The 15000-nt window shown below is 47.7% G+C and overlaps 1 pseudogene; it reads left to right on the top strand.

The window, feature by feature from the left end:
- LOC123481202 overlaps positions 1–15000 on the top strand; it is a 274390-nt pseudogene that overhangs the window by 100697 nt on the left and 158693 nt on the right.

Here is a 15000-nt window from a genome sequence, read left to right as displayed (position 1 = left end):
CTGGGCTGGGTGACTGTCTGTGGGGAAGCTGTGCTGGGCTGGGTGACTGTCTGTGGGGAAGCTGGGCTGGGCTGGGCTGGGTGACTGTCTGTGGGGAAGCTGTGCTGGGCTGGGTGACTGTCTGTGGGGAAGCTGGGTTGCGTGACTGTCTGTGGGGAAGCTGTGCTGGGCTGGGTGACTGTCTGTGGGGAAGCTGTGCTGGGCTGGGTGACTGTCTGTGGGGAAGCTGTGCTGGGCTGGGTGACTGTCTGTGGGGAAGCTGGGTTGCGTGACTGTCTGTGGGGAAGCTGTGCTGGGCTGGGTGACTGTCTGTGGGGAAGCTGTGCTGGGCTGGGTGACTGTCTGTGGGGAAGCTGGGTTGGGCTGGGTGAGACAGAGTAGAAGTGTGAAGGGCTGTGTGTGGGCTGAAAGGAGGTGACATTGGTTGGTGGGTGTGGGGACGAGGGGAGAGGTGTGGTCACAGACAGATATGTAAAGATCTACAGCACTCCTCCCTCTCTCCTCCCCCTTCCCTCCTCCTCGCCATCTATCCATCCCTAATCACCCTGTCCCCCTATCCTGACCCGGTTGCCCCTAGCCTACGAACATCCTCATTTCTCCTCTCCTTCCATCCCTCCCTCTCAATCCCTCTATCCTTCTTCCCCTCCATCTCTATCTCTCCTCACCCCTCCTCCTCCTCCTCCCTACCACCCCCAGACTATGACAAAACCCTCACCTCCCTCTATCCCTATCCTCTCCCGGGATAGATTTGTTAGCGAGTTGCCGTGGTATTGATCAGCTGTTGCCAGGCGTGGGCAGAGGTGATTGACGGCTTATTGATCCAATAGGGTTGTGGTAGGGCTGATGATGTCACACTGTGGTATTCTCCTATCCTTCCTCAGTGTCTGTGATGGTTAGGAATGTCACTACCTCTCCTGATTTAATCTAACTTCCTCCTCTCCTCCTCCTCCTCTTCTCCTCTCCTCCTCCTCTCTCCTCCTCCTCTCCTCCTCCTCCTCCTCTCCTCCTCCTCCTCTCCTCCTCTCCTCCTCTCATCTCCCCCTCCTCCTCCTCTTCTCCTCTCCTCTTCTCCTCTCCTCTTCTCCTCTCCTCTTCTCCTCTCCGCTCCTCCTCTCATCTCCTCCTCTCCTCCTCCTCCTCTCATCTCCTCCTCTCTTCTCCTCTCATCTCCTCCTCTCTTCTCCTCTCCTCCTCCTCCTCCTCTCATCCTCCTCTTCTCCTCTCCTCCTCTCATCTCCTCCTCTCCTCCTCCTCCTCCTCCTCTCATCTCCTCCTCTCTTCCTCCTCTTCTCCTCTCCTCCTCTCCTCCTCCTCTTCTCATCTCCTCCTCTCATCTCCTCCTCCCCCCCTATCATATCCTCCTCTCCTCCTCTCATCTCCTCCTCTCCTCCTCCTCCTCCTCTTCTCCGCTCCTCCTCTCATCTCCTCCTCATCTCCTCCTTCTCCTCTCCTCCTCCTCTCCTCTTCTCCTCTCCTCCTCTTCTCCTATCCTCCTCTCTCCTCTACGTTCCTCCCTCTCTCATTCTCTCCTTTTCCCCTCTGCCCCTTGCTACTGCCTCCTCCCTTCTCCCCTCCTCCCCTCTCCCCTCATCCCTCCCCCTCTCTCTGATCCCCTACTCCTCTCCTCCCCTCTCCCCTCATCCCTCCCCCTCTCTCTGATCCCCTACTCCTCTCATATCCTCCTCCCCTCTCCCCTCCCTCCCTCTCCCTCATCCCTCCCCTCTCTCTGATCCCCTACTCCTCTCCTCCCCTCTCCCCTCATCCCTCCCCCCTCTCTGATCCTCCTCCCCTCTCCCCTCATCCTCCCCCTCTCTCTGATCCCCTACTCCTCTCCTCCCCTCTCCCCTCCTCCCTCTCCCCTCATCCCTCCCCCTCTCTCGATCCCTACTCCTCTCCTCCCTCTCCCCTCCTCCCCTCCCCCTCATCCCTCCCCCCTCTCTCTTATCCCCTACTCCTCTCCTCCTCTCTCCCCCTCCTCCCCTCTCCCTCATCCCTCCCCCTCTCTCTGATCCCCTACTCCTCTCCTCCTCTCTCATCACTCTCTCCTCTCCCCTCCTCCCCTCTCCCCTCATCCCTCCCCCTCTCTCTGATCCCCTACTCCTCTCCTCCCCTCTCCCCTCCTCCCCTCTCCCCTCATCCCTCCCCCTCTCTCTTATCCCCTACTCCTCTCCTCCCCTCTCCCCTCCTCCTCCTCCCTCTCCCCTCATCCCTCCCCCTCTCTCTGATCCCCTACTCCTCTCCTCCCTCTCCTCTCCTCCCTTCTCCCCTCCTCCCCTCTCCCCTCATCCCTCCCCTTCTCTCTGATCCCCCTCTCCTCTCCTCCCCTCTCCCCTACTCCTCTCCTCCCCTCTCCTCTCCTCCCCCTCTCCCCTACTCCTCTCCTCCTCTCTCATCACTCTCTCCTCTCCTCTTCCAGCCGAGACATTCTATCAAGTTGTTGTCTGTGTTGAACCTGATGCCTCAGAGACACGGTCCAGACACCTTCTTCAACTTCCCTGGTCGCAGTGCAGCGGTGAGAGACACACACACACACACACACACACACACACACACACACACACACACACACACACACACACACACACACACACACACACACACACACACACACACACACACACACACACACACACACACACACACACACACACACACACACACACACATATACACACAGACACACACACACATACACACACACACACACACACACACAGACACACACACACACACACACACACACGACACACACACACATACACACACACACACACACACAGACACACACACACACACACACACACAGACACACAGACACACACACACATACACACAGACACAAAGACACACACACACACACACACACACACACATACACACACACACACACACACACACACATACATACACACAGACACACACACACACACACACACACACACACACACACACACACACACACACACCCATACAAACACCTGTACATACACCTGTCATGTTGTGTAGTGATCACCTCCCTTCCAAATATTCCAAGCCAAGTAGGCATGTAATACACACAGACAGAATAGTCATTCTACACATATAAATAGTCATCTTTTCATATAGTTTCACACAGACAGAATAGTCATTCTACGCATATAAATAGTCATCTTTTCATATAGTTTCACACAGACAGAATAGTCATTCTACACATATAAATAGTCATCTTTTCATATAGTTTCACACAGACAGAATAGTCATTCTACGCATATAAATAGTCATCTTTTCATATAGTTTCACACAGACAGAGTAGTCATTCTACACATATAAATAGTCATATTTTCATATAGTTTCACACAGACAGAATAGTCATTCTACACAGATAAATAGTCATCTTTTCATACAGTTTCACACAGATGAAGAGTCATTTTTCAACCAGGTCAAATAGTCCATTTTTTGGTGCTAGGTTCCTGTCGGTGACTTGATAGACTTCCTGTCGGTGACTTGATGTGTTGTGTCTGTCATTGTGATTGGCTGATGTGTTGTGTCTGTGATTGTGATTGGCTGATGGTGTGTTCTGTCTCCTCCCACAGGCCATAGCGTTGCCACCCATCGCTAAGTGGCCTTATCAGAACGGCTTCACTCTCAACACCTGGTTCAGACAAGATCCCCTCAACAACATCAACGTAGACAAGGACAAACCATACCTCTACTGGTGAGAACTACAACCTCCCCTAACCTAACCTCAACCTAAACTAACCGAACCTCAACTAACCTAACCTCAACCTCAACCTAAACTAACCGAACCTCAACTAACCTAACCTCAACCTAAACTAACCTAACCTCAACCTAAACTAGCCAAACCTCAACCTAAATTAACATAACCTCAACTAACCTAACCTCGACCTAAACTAAGTTAACCTCAACCTAAACTAACCGAACCTTAACCTAAACTAACCTAACCTCAACCTAAACTAACCTAACCTCAACCTAACTCAACCTAACCTCAACCTAACTTAACCTAACCTAAACTAACCGAACCTAAACTAACCTAACCTCAACCTAACTCAACCTAACTTCAACCTCACCTAACCTAACCTCAACCTAAACTAACCAAACCTAAACTAACCTAACCTCAACATAACTCAACCTAACCTCAACCTAACTTAACCTCAACCTCACCTAACCTAACCTCAACCTAAACTAACCGAACCTAAACTAACCTAACCTCAACCTAACCTAACCTAACCTAACCTAACTTAACCTAACCTCAACCTAAACTAACCTAACTTCAACCTAAACTAACCGAACCTAAACTAACCTAACCTCAACCTAAACTAACCGAACCTAAACTAACCTAACCTCAACCTAAACTAACCAAACCTCAACTAACCTAACCTCAACCTAAACTAACCTAACCTCAACTAACCTAACCTCAACCTAAACTAACCTAACCTCAACTAACCTAACCTCAACCTAAACTAACCTAACCTCAACTAACCTAACCTCAACCTAAACTAACCTAACCTCAACTAACCTAACCTCAACCTAAACTAACCTAACCTAAACTAACCTAACCTCAACTAACCTAACCTCAACCTAAACTAACCTAACCTCAACCTAAACTAACCTAACCTCAACTAACCTAACCTCAACCTAAACTAACCTAACCTCAACTAACCTAACCTCAACCTAAACTAACCTAACCTCAACTAACCTAACCTCAACCTCAACTAACCTAACCTCGACCTAAACTAACCTAACCTCAACCTAAACTAACCGAACCTCAACCTAAACTAACCTAACCTCAACCTAAACTAACCTAACCTCAACCTAACTCAACCTAACCTCAACCTAACTTAACCTAACCTAAACTAACCGAACCTAAACTAACCTAACCTCAACCTAACTCAACCTAACTTCAACCTCACCTAACCTAACCTCAACCTAAACTAACCAAACCTAAACTAACCTAACCTCAACCTAACTCAACCTAACCTCAACCTAACTTAACCTAACCTCAACCTCACCTAACCTAACCTCAACCTAAACTAACCGAACCTAAACTAAACTAACCTAACCTCAACCTAACCTAACCTAACCTAACTTAACCTAACCTCAACCTAAACTAAACTAACCTAACTTCAACCTAAACTAACCGAACCTAAACTAACCTAACCTCAACCTAAACTAACCGAACCTAAACTAACCTAACCTCAACCTAAACTAACCAAACCTCAACTAACCTAACCTCAACCTAAACTAACCTAACCTCAACTAACCTAACCTCAACCTAAACTAACCAAACCTCAACTAACCTAACCTCAACCTAAACTAACCTAACCTCAACTAACCTAACCTCAACCTAAACTAACCTAACCTCAACTAACCTAACCTCAACCTAAACTAACCTAACCTAAACTAACCTAACCTCAACTAACCTAACCTCAACCTAAACTAACCTAACCTCAACCTAAACTAACCTAACCTCAACTAACCTAACCTCAACCTAAACTAACCTAACCTCAACTAACCTAACCTCAACCTAAACTAACCTAACCTCAACTAACCTAACCTCAACCTAAACTAACCTAACCTCAACCTAAACTAACCTAACCTCAACTAACCTAACCTCAACCTAAACTAACCTAACCTCAACCTAAACTAACCTAACCTCAACTAACCTAACCTCAACCTAAACTAACCTAACCTCAACTAACCTAACCTAACCTAACCTTTAACATAAACTACTGTACGTTTTTACCCTGTTTATACACATGTATTGATATAGCTCACTCTAATATATCTACTGCTGTACATTCTTAACTGATCTTGTGTAAATTCTCCCGGTGTTTATACGTACAGATTGCATTTGATAACTGATACAGTGCTATTTGGGTTGTTAAGCAGATTAGTTTGTTCTTGATTTCTTGTCTTTTTGTTGTCTTTTTTTCCCCTGTACGTTTTAATTGTTTGACACCTAACAAACTAACGTTACCCTAATCTAACCTAACCCCAACCTCCATCTAACCTAACCCCAACATCCATCTAACCTAACCCCAACCTCCATCTAACCTAACCCCAACCTCCATCTAACCTAACCCCAACCTCCATCTAACCTAACCCCAACCTCCATCTAACCTAACCCCAACCTCCATCTAACCTAACCCCAACCTCCATCTAACCTAACCTCAACCTCCATCTAACCTAACCCCAACCTCCATCTAACCTAACCCCAACCTGTCACTGATTTCAATTCATCAAACTGGCATCCCAAAATAAGTGACTGAACTCTGGATATATACAGTGGGGAAAAAAAGTATTTAGTCAGCCACCAATTGTGCAAGTTCTCCCACTTAAAAAGATGAGAGAGGCCTGTAATTTTCATCATAGGTACACGTCAACTATGACAGACAAACTGAGAAAAAAAATCCAGAAAATCACATTGTATGATTTGTTATGAATTTATTTGCAAATTATGGTGGAAAATAAGTATTTGGTCACCTACAAACAAGCAAGATTTCTGGCTCTCACAGACCTGTAACTTCTTCTTTAAGAGGCTCCTCTGTCCTCCACTCGTTACCTGTATTAATGGCACCTGTTTGAACTTGTTATCAGTATAAAAAACACCTGTCCACAACCTCAAACAGTCACACTCCAAACTCCACTATGGCCAAGACCAAAGAGCTGTCAAAGGACACCAGAAACAAAATTGTAGACCTGCACCAGGCTGGGAAGACTGAATCTGCAATAGGTAAGCAGCTTGGTTTGAAGAAATCAACTGTGGGAGCAATTATTAGGAAATGGAAGACATACAAGACCACTGATAATCTCCCTCGATCTGGGGCTCCACGCAAGATCTCACCCCGTGGGGTCAAAATGATCACAAGAACGGTGAGCAAAAATCCCAGAACCACACGGGGGGACCTAGTGAATGACCTGCAGAGAGCTGGGACCAAAGTAACAAAGCCTACCATCAGTAACACACTATACCGCCAGGGACTCAAATCCTGCAGTGAAAGACGTGTCCCCCTGCTTAAGCCAGTACATGTCCAGGCCCGTCTGAAGTTTGCTAGAGTGCATTTGGATGATCCAGAAGAGGATTGGGAGAATGTCATTTGGTCAGATGAAACCAAAATAGAACTTTTTTGGTAAAAACTAAACTCGTCGTGTTTGGAGGACAAAGAATGCTGAGTTGCATCCAAAGAACACCATACCTACTGTGAAGCATGGGGGTGGAAACATCATGCTTTGGGGCTGTTTTTCTGCAAAGGGACCAGGACGACTGATCCGTGTAAAGGAAAGAATGAATGGGGCCATGTATCGTGAGATTTTGAGTGAAAACCTCCTTCCATCAGCAAGGGCATTGAAGATGAAACGTGGCTGGGTCTTTCAGCATGACAATGATCCCAAACACACCGCCCGAGCAACGAAGGAGTGGCTTCGTAAGAAGCATTTCAAGGTCCTGGAGTGGCCTAGCCAGTCTCCAGATCTCAACCCCATAGAAAATCTTTGGAGGGAGTTGAAAGTCTGTGTTGCCCAGCGACAGCCCCAAAACATCACTGCTCTAGAGGAGATCTGCATGGAGGAATGGGCCAAAATAACAGCAACAGTGTGTGAAAACCTTGTGAAGACTTACAGAAAACGTTTGACCTGTGTCATTGCCAACAAAGGGTATATAACAAAGTATTGAGAAACTTTTGTTATTGACCAAATACTTATTTTCCACCATAATTTGCAAATAAATTCATTAAAAATCCTACAATGTGATTTTCTGGATTTTTTTTTCTAATTTTGTCTGTCATAGTTGACGTGTACCTATGATGAAAATTACAGGCCTCTCTCATCTTTTTAAGTGGGAGAACTTGCACAATTGGTGGCTGACTAAATACTTTTTTTCCCCCACTGTAGATGGATTATAGAGAAATGACTAATAAGTGAATAAATACAATCCAGACATAAATAAAGAATAGATAAATGACTTTACATGGTGTTAAATGTCAGATGAGTCCGTTGATGATCGCCCAGATCTCGGGTGGGGGGGAGGCCGTTAGCCACAGTCACCCTTCATTAGCTATGACCTTTTATTACAGCTACCTCTCACTCTCTCCTTCAGTCTCTCACTCTCTCCTTCAGTCTCTCACTCTCTCCTTCAGTCTCTCACTCTCTCCTTCAGTCTCTCACTCTCTCCTTCAGTCTCTCACTCTCTCCTTCAGTCTCTCCTTCAGTCTCTCACTCTCTCCTTCAGTCTCTCACTCTCTCCTTCAGTCTCTCACTCTCTCCTTCAGTCTCTCATTCTCTCCTTCAGTCTCTCATTCTCTCCTTCAGTCTCTCACTCTCTCCTTCAGTCTCTCACTCTCTCCTTCAGTCTCTCACTCTCTCCTTCAGTCTCTCACTCTCTCCTTCAGTCTCTCATTCTCTCCTTCAGTCTCTCACTCTCTCCTTCAGTCTCTCACTCTCTCCTTCAGTCTCTCTCTCTCAAGCCTGACATGCTCGCAAAAATCTCTGTTTGAGTTTATTGACAGAGAGAGACTGATCTCTCTAGTGCTCCTGAGAAACATGTATTATTAAAAGCAAGACCCGAAACCAACCAAAGTGCAATGCGATTTACAGTTATTTACAGCTTATCAGTAAAAACTGTAAATTATTATTGTGAAGGCCCATATATATTATTCACACAGCACCTAATGCTCTGTAAACACCAGCCGGAGAGCCTTGTAGGAAGTCACATCACCACACAGCACCTAATGTTCTGTAAACACCAGCCTGAGAGCCTTGTAGGAAGTCACATCACCACACAGCACCTAATGTTCTGTAAACACCAGCCGGAGAGCCTTGTAGGAAGTCACATCACCACACAGCACCTAATGTTCTGTAAACACCAGCCTGAGAGCCTTGTAGGAAGTCACATCACCACACAGCACCTAATGTTCTGTAAACACCAGCCGGAGAGCCTTGTAGGAAGTCACATCACCACACAGCACCTAATGCTCTGTAAACACCAGCCTGAGAGCCTTGTAGGAAGTCACATCACCACACAGCACCTAATACTCTGTAAACACCAGCCGGAGAGCCTTGTAGGAAGTCACATCACCACACAGCACCTAATGCTCTGTAAACACCAGCCTGAGAGCCTTGTAGGAAGTCACATCACCACACAGCACCTAATGCTCTGTAAACACCAGCCTGAGAGCCTTGTAGGAAGTCACATCACCACACAGCACCTAATGCTCTGTAAACACCAGACTGAGAGCCTTGTAGGAAGTCACATCACCACACAGCACCTAATGCTCTGTAAACACCAGCCTGAGAGCCTTGTATGAAGTCTCATCACCACACAGCACCTAATGCTCTGTAAACACCAGCCGGAGAGCCTTGTAGGAAGTCACATCACCACACAGCACCTAATGTTCTGTAAACACCAGCCTGAGATCCTTGTAGGAAGTCACATCACCACACAGCACCTAATGTTCTGTAAACACCAGCCGGAGAGCCTTGTAGGAAGTCACATCACCACACAGCACCTAATGTTCTGTAAACACCAGCCTGAGAGCCTTGTAGGAAGTCACATCACCACACAGCACCTAATGTTCTGTAAACACCAGCCGGATAGCCTTGTAGGAAGTCACATCACCACACAGCACCTAATGCTCTGTAAACACCAGCCTGAGAGCCTTGTAGGAAGTCACATCACCACACAGCACCTAATACTCTGTAAACACCAGCCGGAGAGCCTTGTAGGAAGTCACATCACCACACAGCACCTAATGCTCTGTAAACACCAGCCTGAGAGCCTTGTAGGAAGTCACATCACCACACAGCACCTAATGCTCTGTAAACACCAGCCTGAGAGCCTTGTAGGAAGTCACATCACCACACAGCACCTAATGCTCTGTAAACACCAGACTGAGAGCCTTGTAGGAAGTCACATCACCACACAGCACCTAATGCTCTGTAAACACCAGCCTGAGAGCCTTGTATGAAGTCTCATCACCACACAGCACCTAATGTTCTGTAAACACCAGCCGGAGAGCCTTGTAGGAAGTCACATCACCACACAGCACCTAATGTTCTGTAAACACCAGCCGGAGAGCCTTGTAGGAAGTCACATCACCACACAGCACCTAATGCTCTGTAAACACCAGCCTGAGAGCCTTGTAGGAAGTCACATCACCACACAGCACCTAATGCTCTGTAAACACCAGCCTGAGAGCCTTGTAGGAAGTCACAACATCAGCTGCTACAGAATCACACAGTGTCACAGATACGTTATCAGTGTGTCCCGGCCCAGTCTGCCGTCAAACTTTAACCATAAACATTCAACGCTAGCAGACATTTGATTCTGGCAGTTAAACAGGTCAATGGTAGAAACATAAGTACTTACTTAAACATGGTTAAGTCCTGTTTCCCTTCCCCCAAGGAAATGCATCTGTCTGTGTCTCCTCACACATACCATCAAGTTTATTACATATCAATCCATATCAACAGTAAATTCAAATACTTTCCCATTACACAGGCACAGGCCCATGTCTCACGTTTTAATAAGACCTCACCTGCACGCTGATGTGTCTAACTGTTTTTTTATAACTTATTACAGTAGCTTCTAACAGTTAGTTATTACAGTAGCTTCTAACAGTTAGTTATTACAGTAGCTTCTAACAGTTAGTTATTACAGTAGCTTCTAACAGTTAGTTATTACAGTAGCTTCTAACAGTTAGTTATTACAGTAGCTTCTAACAGTTAGTTATTACAGTAGCTTCTAACAGTTAGTTATTACAGTAGCTTCTAACAGTTAGTTATTACAGTAGCTTCTAACGGTTAGTTATTACAGTAGCTTCTAACGGTTAGTTATTACAGTAGCTTCTAACGGTTAGTTATTACAGTAGCTTCTAACAGTTAGTTATTACAGTAGCCTCTAACAGTTAGTTATTACAGTAGCCTCTAACAGTTAGTTATTACAGTAGCTTCTAACAGTCAGTTATTACAGTAGCTTCTAACAGTTAGTTCTTACAGTAGCTTCTAACAGTTAGTTATTACAGTAACTTCTAACAGTTAGTTATTACATTATCTTCTAACAGTTAGTTATTACAGTAGCTTCTAACAGTTAGTTATTACAGTAGCTTCTAACAGTTAGTTATTACAGTAGCTTCTAATAGTTAGTTATTACAGTAGCCTCTAACAGTTAGTTATTACAGTAGCCTCTAACAGTTAGTTATTACAGTAGCTTCTAACAGTTAGTTATTACAGTAGCTTCTAACAGTTAGTTATTACAGTAGCTTCTAACAGTTAGTTATTACAGTAGCCTCTAACAGTTAGTTATTACAGTAGCTTCTAACAGTTAGTTATTACAGTAGCTTCTAACAGTTAGTTATTACAGTAGATTCTAACAGTTAGTTATTACAGTAGCTTCTAACAGTTAGTTATTACAGTAGCTTCTAACAGTTAGTTATTACAGTAGCTCCTAACAGTTAGTTATTACAGTAGCTTCTAACAGTTAGTTATTACAGTAGCCTCTAACAGTTTGTTGTTATAGTCAAACCAGAAGATTGAACGTGCCCCCCGTACGCGCTCCAGTAGTTAATTTGATCAGGACGGCTGGCTGTGAATGTATAATATTCAAAGTGAACATCATTCAGCAGACAGTAGGCTTTGCCTGCACCCAGAGAGTGTTGTGGTCAAAGATATAGATTTTATATCTCTAGATATGGGTGGGTCCTAATTGGGTTCACAGGCAGCCTATATCTTTGCCTTTAGCTCTGGTTGTGAATAAAACATATAGGCCCTATTCCATATTCAAAGCTGTGTTCCGTGAAGAGATGGCTGCCTATTTTGAAGCCTGTGAAATCTAAACTCTGTAAAAGCTATTATACAACGGAACATTGATTTGTGTTCCGTATCCCAGCATTACCTGCTCCAGATGACATCATCATAGGGGATGAGCCCTGACCGAAGCCGGGAGAGAGCTTGTAATCCCGTCTCCCTGGTAACCACCCATTGTCATGGTGACAGCTGAGCTCTCCTGAGAGCCGAGAGAGGGAGAGAGCTGCTGTGTGGGAACGGAGAGGAGTGGGGGAGAGATGGAGGGGAGGCCCTGCTGTGGCCTGACTGATAACCCAGAGCCGTATCACCTTTCCCCAGCCACCCCTTCTACTTTAGCCCCCTGTCTGACACAGGCCTCGACACCACGTCACTCCTGGAGACAACACAGCAATACACTGGCTGGATACACACTGGGAATTCACTTCACACAGATTTAGGCCTGTTTGAAGTGTGCTTAAAGTCTGTATGGGGGCTAATGCTAGTGTTGGGCTGTTTTAACATGTGAATGCTTCAGGGATGAGAACGTGTTTTGGGGATGGTGGAAAAAGAGACTTGGTTGAACTCAGCTGGCTGCTGATTTAACATCAAGAAGAGGAGGTTGAGGTTCATCATGAAAATACTGTTTATGTAAAGTTTTCCCCCCTCCCCTCCTCTCTCCTCTCTCCTCCCCCCTCCCCTCCTCTCTCCTCTCTCCTCCCCCCTCCCCTCCTCTCTCCTCTCTCCTCCAACCCCCCCTCTCCTCTCTCTCCCACCCTCCCCTCCTCCCCACTCTCTCCTCTCCCCCCCTCTCTCCCCCTCCTCTCTCCTCTCTCCCCCCTCCCCTCCTCTCTCCTCTCTCCTCCAACCCCCCCTCTCCTCTCCCCCCTCCTCTCCTCCCCCCTCTCTCCTCTCTCCTCCAACCCCACCTCTCTCTCCCCCCTCCCTCTCCTCTCTCCTCCAACCCCCCTCTCCTCTCCCCCCTCTCCTCTCCCCCCTCCCCTCCTCCCCCTCTCTCCTCCTCCAACCCCCCTCATCTCTCCCCCTCTCTCCTCTCCCCCCTCCTCTCTCCCTCCTCTCTCCCCTCCTCCCCCTCTCTCCCCCCTCCCCCTCTCTCCCCTCCTCCCCCCTCTCTCCTCTCTAGTTTTCGGACCAGTAAAGGTATTGGTTACTCAGCTCACTTTGTGGGGAACTGTCTGATCGTGACATCACTCAAGTCCAAGGGGAAAGGCTTCCAACACTGTGTGAAGTACGACTTTCAACCCCGCAAGGTAGGCAACACACACACACACACACACACACACACACACACACACACACACACACACACACACACACACACACACACACACATTGATTTGGTGCTTACATCCACAGTGTGGCTGACACTGAGGGTCCATCCCAATTGGCACACTCTTCCCTATATAGTGCACTTCTTTTGACCAGAGCCCTGTGCACTATGTAGGGAATAGGGTTCCATTTGGGAAGCAGCCTGAGTAGTGATGGGAGGAGATAAGATCTGTCAATCACACAGTCAGCACCGTCCTGCTGCCTCACACATGGCAGACTGCCCTCATGAGGAGTGCTGAGTTGGCATGCTGTGTGTGATGCTGCCATTTGACCAATGTATAAGTTACCTTGTTGTAGTGTGTGTGTGTCTGTGTGTGTGTCTGTGTGTGTCTGTGTGTGTGTGTGTGTGTACACAATCCTCACCCAGAAACAGCTTTGCAGACACCAGCAAAATCCTCTCCTCCTCCTCCTCTCCTCTCCTCTTCCTCCTCTCCTCTTCCCCCTCTCCTCTTCCCCCTCTCCTCTTCCCCCTCTCCTCTTCCTCCTCTCCTCTTCCCCCTCTCCTCTTCCTCCTCTCCTCTCCTCTTCCCTCTCTCCTCTTCCCCCTCTCCTCTTCCTCCTCTACTCTTCCCCCTCTCCTCTTCCTCCTCTCCTCTTCCCCCTCTCCTCTTCCCCCTCTCCTCTTCCCCCTCTCCTCTTCCTCCTCTCCTCTTCCCCCTCTCCTCTCCCTCCTCTCCTCTCCTCTTCCCCCTCTCCTCTTCCTCCTCTCCTCTTCCTCCTCTCCTCTTCCCCCTCTCCTCTTCCTCTCCTCTTCCCCCTCTCCTCTTCCTCCTCTCCTCTTCCCCCTCTCCTCTCCCTCCTCTCCTCTCCTCTTCCCCCTCTCCTCTTCCTCCTCTCCTCTTCCCCCCTCTCCTCTTCCTCCTCTCCTCTTCCCCCTCTCCTCTTCCTCCTCTCCTCTTCCCCCTCTCCTCTCCCTCCTCTCCTCTCCTCTTCCCCCTCTCCTCTTCCTCCTCTCCTCTTCCCCCCTCTCCTCTTCCTCCTCTCCTCTTCCCCCTCTACTCTTCCCCCTCTCCTCTTCCTCCTCTCCTCTCCTCTTCCTCCTCTCCTCTTCCCCCTCGCCTCTTCCCACTCTCCTCTTCCCCCTCTCCTCTTCCCCCTCTCCTCTTCCCCCTCTCCTCTTCCCCCTCTCCTCTTCCTCCTCTCCTCTTCCCCCTCTCCTCTTCCCCCTCTCCTCTTCCCCCTCTCCTCTTCCTCTTCCCCCTCTCCTCTTCCTCCTCTCCTCTTCCTCCTCTCCTCTCCTCTTCCCCCTCTCCTCTTCCCCCTCTCCTCTCCTCTTCCTCCTCTCCTCTTCCCCCTCTCCTCTACCTCCTCTCTCTTCCCCCTCTCCTCTCCTCTGCCCTATCCCCTCTCAGCCCTCTCCTCCCCCTCCTTTCACAAGCAGCTTTAGGTTATTATCTCACACACAGACTCTTACACACACCGGAAGAGGGCAAATTTGGGAAAGGGGCCAGAGAAAAGAAGAGAGAGAGAGAGACATTCCCTCCATTATTTAACCTTCTTATGGAGGAAAATTATAAGCCCAACTGCTGTAGGCCCAAAAACCTCTAAAATCTCTGCCCCGTAACCTGAAATCTCTGCCCTGTAACCTCAGCCCTGTAACCCAAAACCTCAGCCCTGTAACCTCTGAAATATCAGCCCCGTAACCCGTAACCTGAAACCTCAGCCCTGTAACCTAAAATCTCAGCCCTGTAACCTCAGCCCTGTAACCTCAGCCCTGTAACCTAAAACCTCAGCCCTGTAACCTAAAACCTCAGCCCTGTAACCTGAAACCTCAGCCCTGTAACCTGAAACCTCAGCCCTGTAACCTGAAACCTCAGCCCTGTAACCTCAGCCCTGTAACCTCAGCCCTGTAACCTCAGCCCTGTAACCTCAGCC

Source organism: Coregonus clupeaformis, unplaced genomic scaffold (genome assembly GCF_020615455.1).
Source record: "Coregonus clupeaformis isolate EN_2021a unplaced genomic scaffold, ASM2061545v1 scaf0252, whole genome shotgun sequence".
In the NCBI taxonomy this organism is placed as follows: domain Eukaryota; kingdom Metazoa; phylum Chordata; class Actinopteri; order Salmoniformes; family Salmonidae; genus Coregonus; species Coregonus clupeaformis.
Note: the sequence above shows the minus strand (reverse complement) of the source record. Positions and strands in the feature narration are given on the sequence as shown.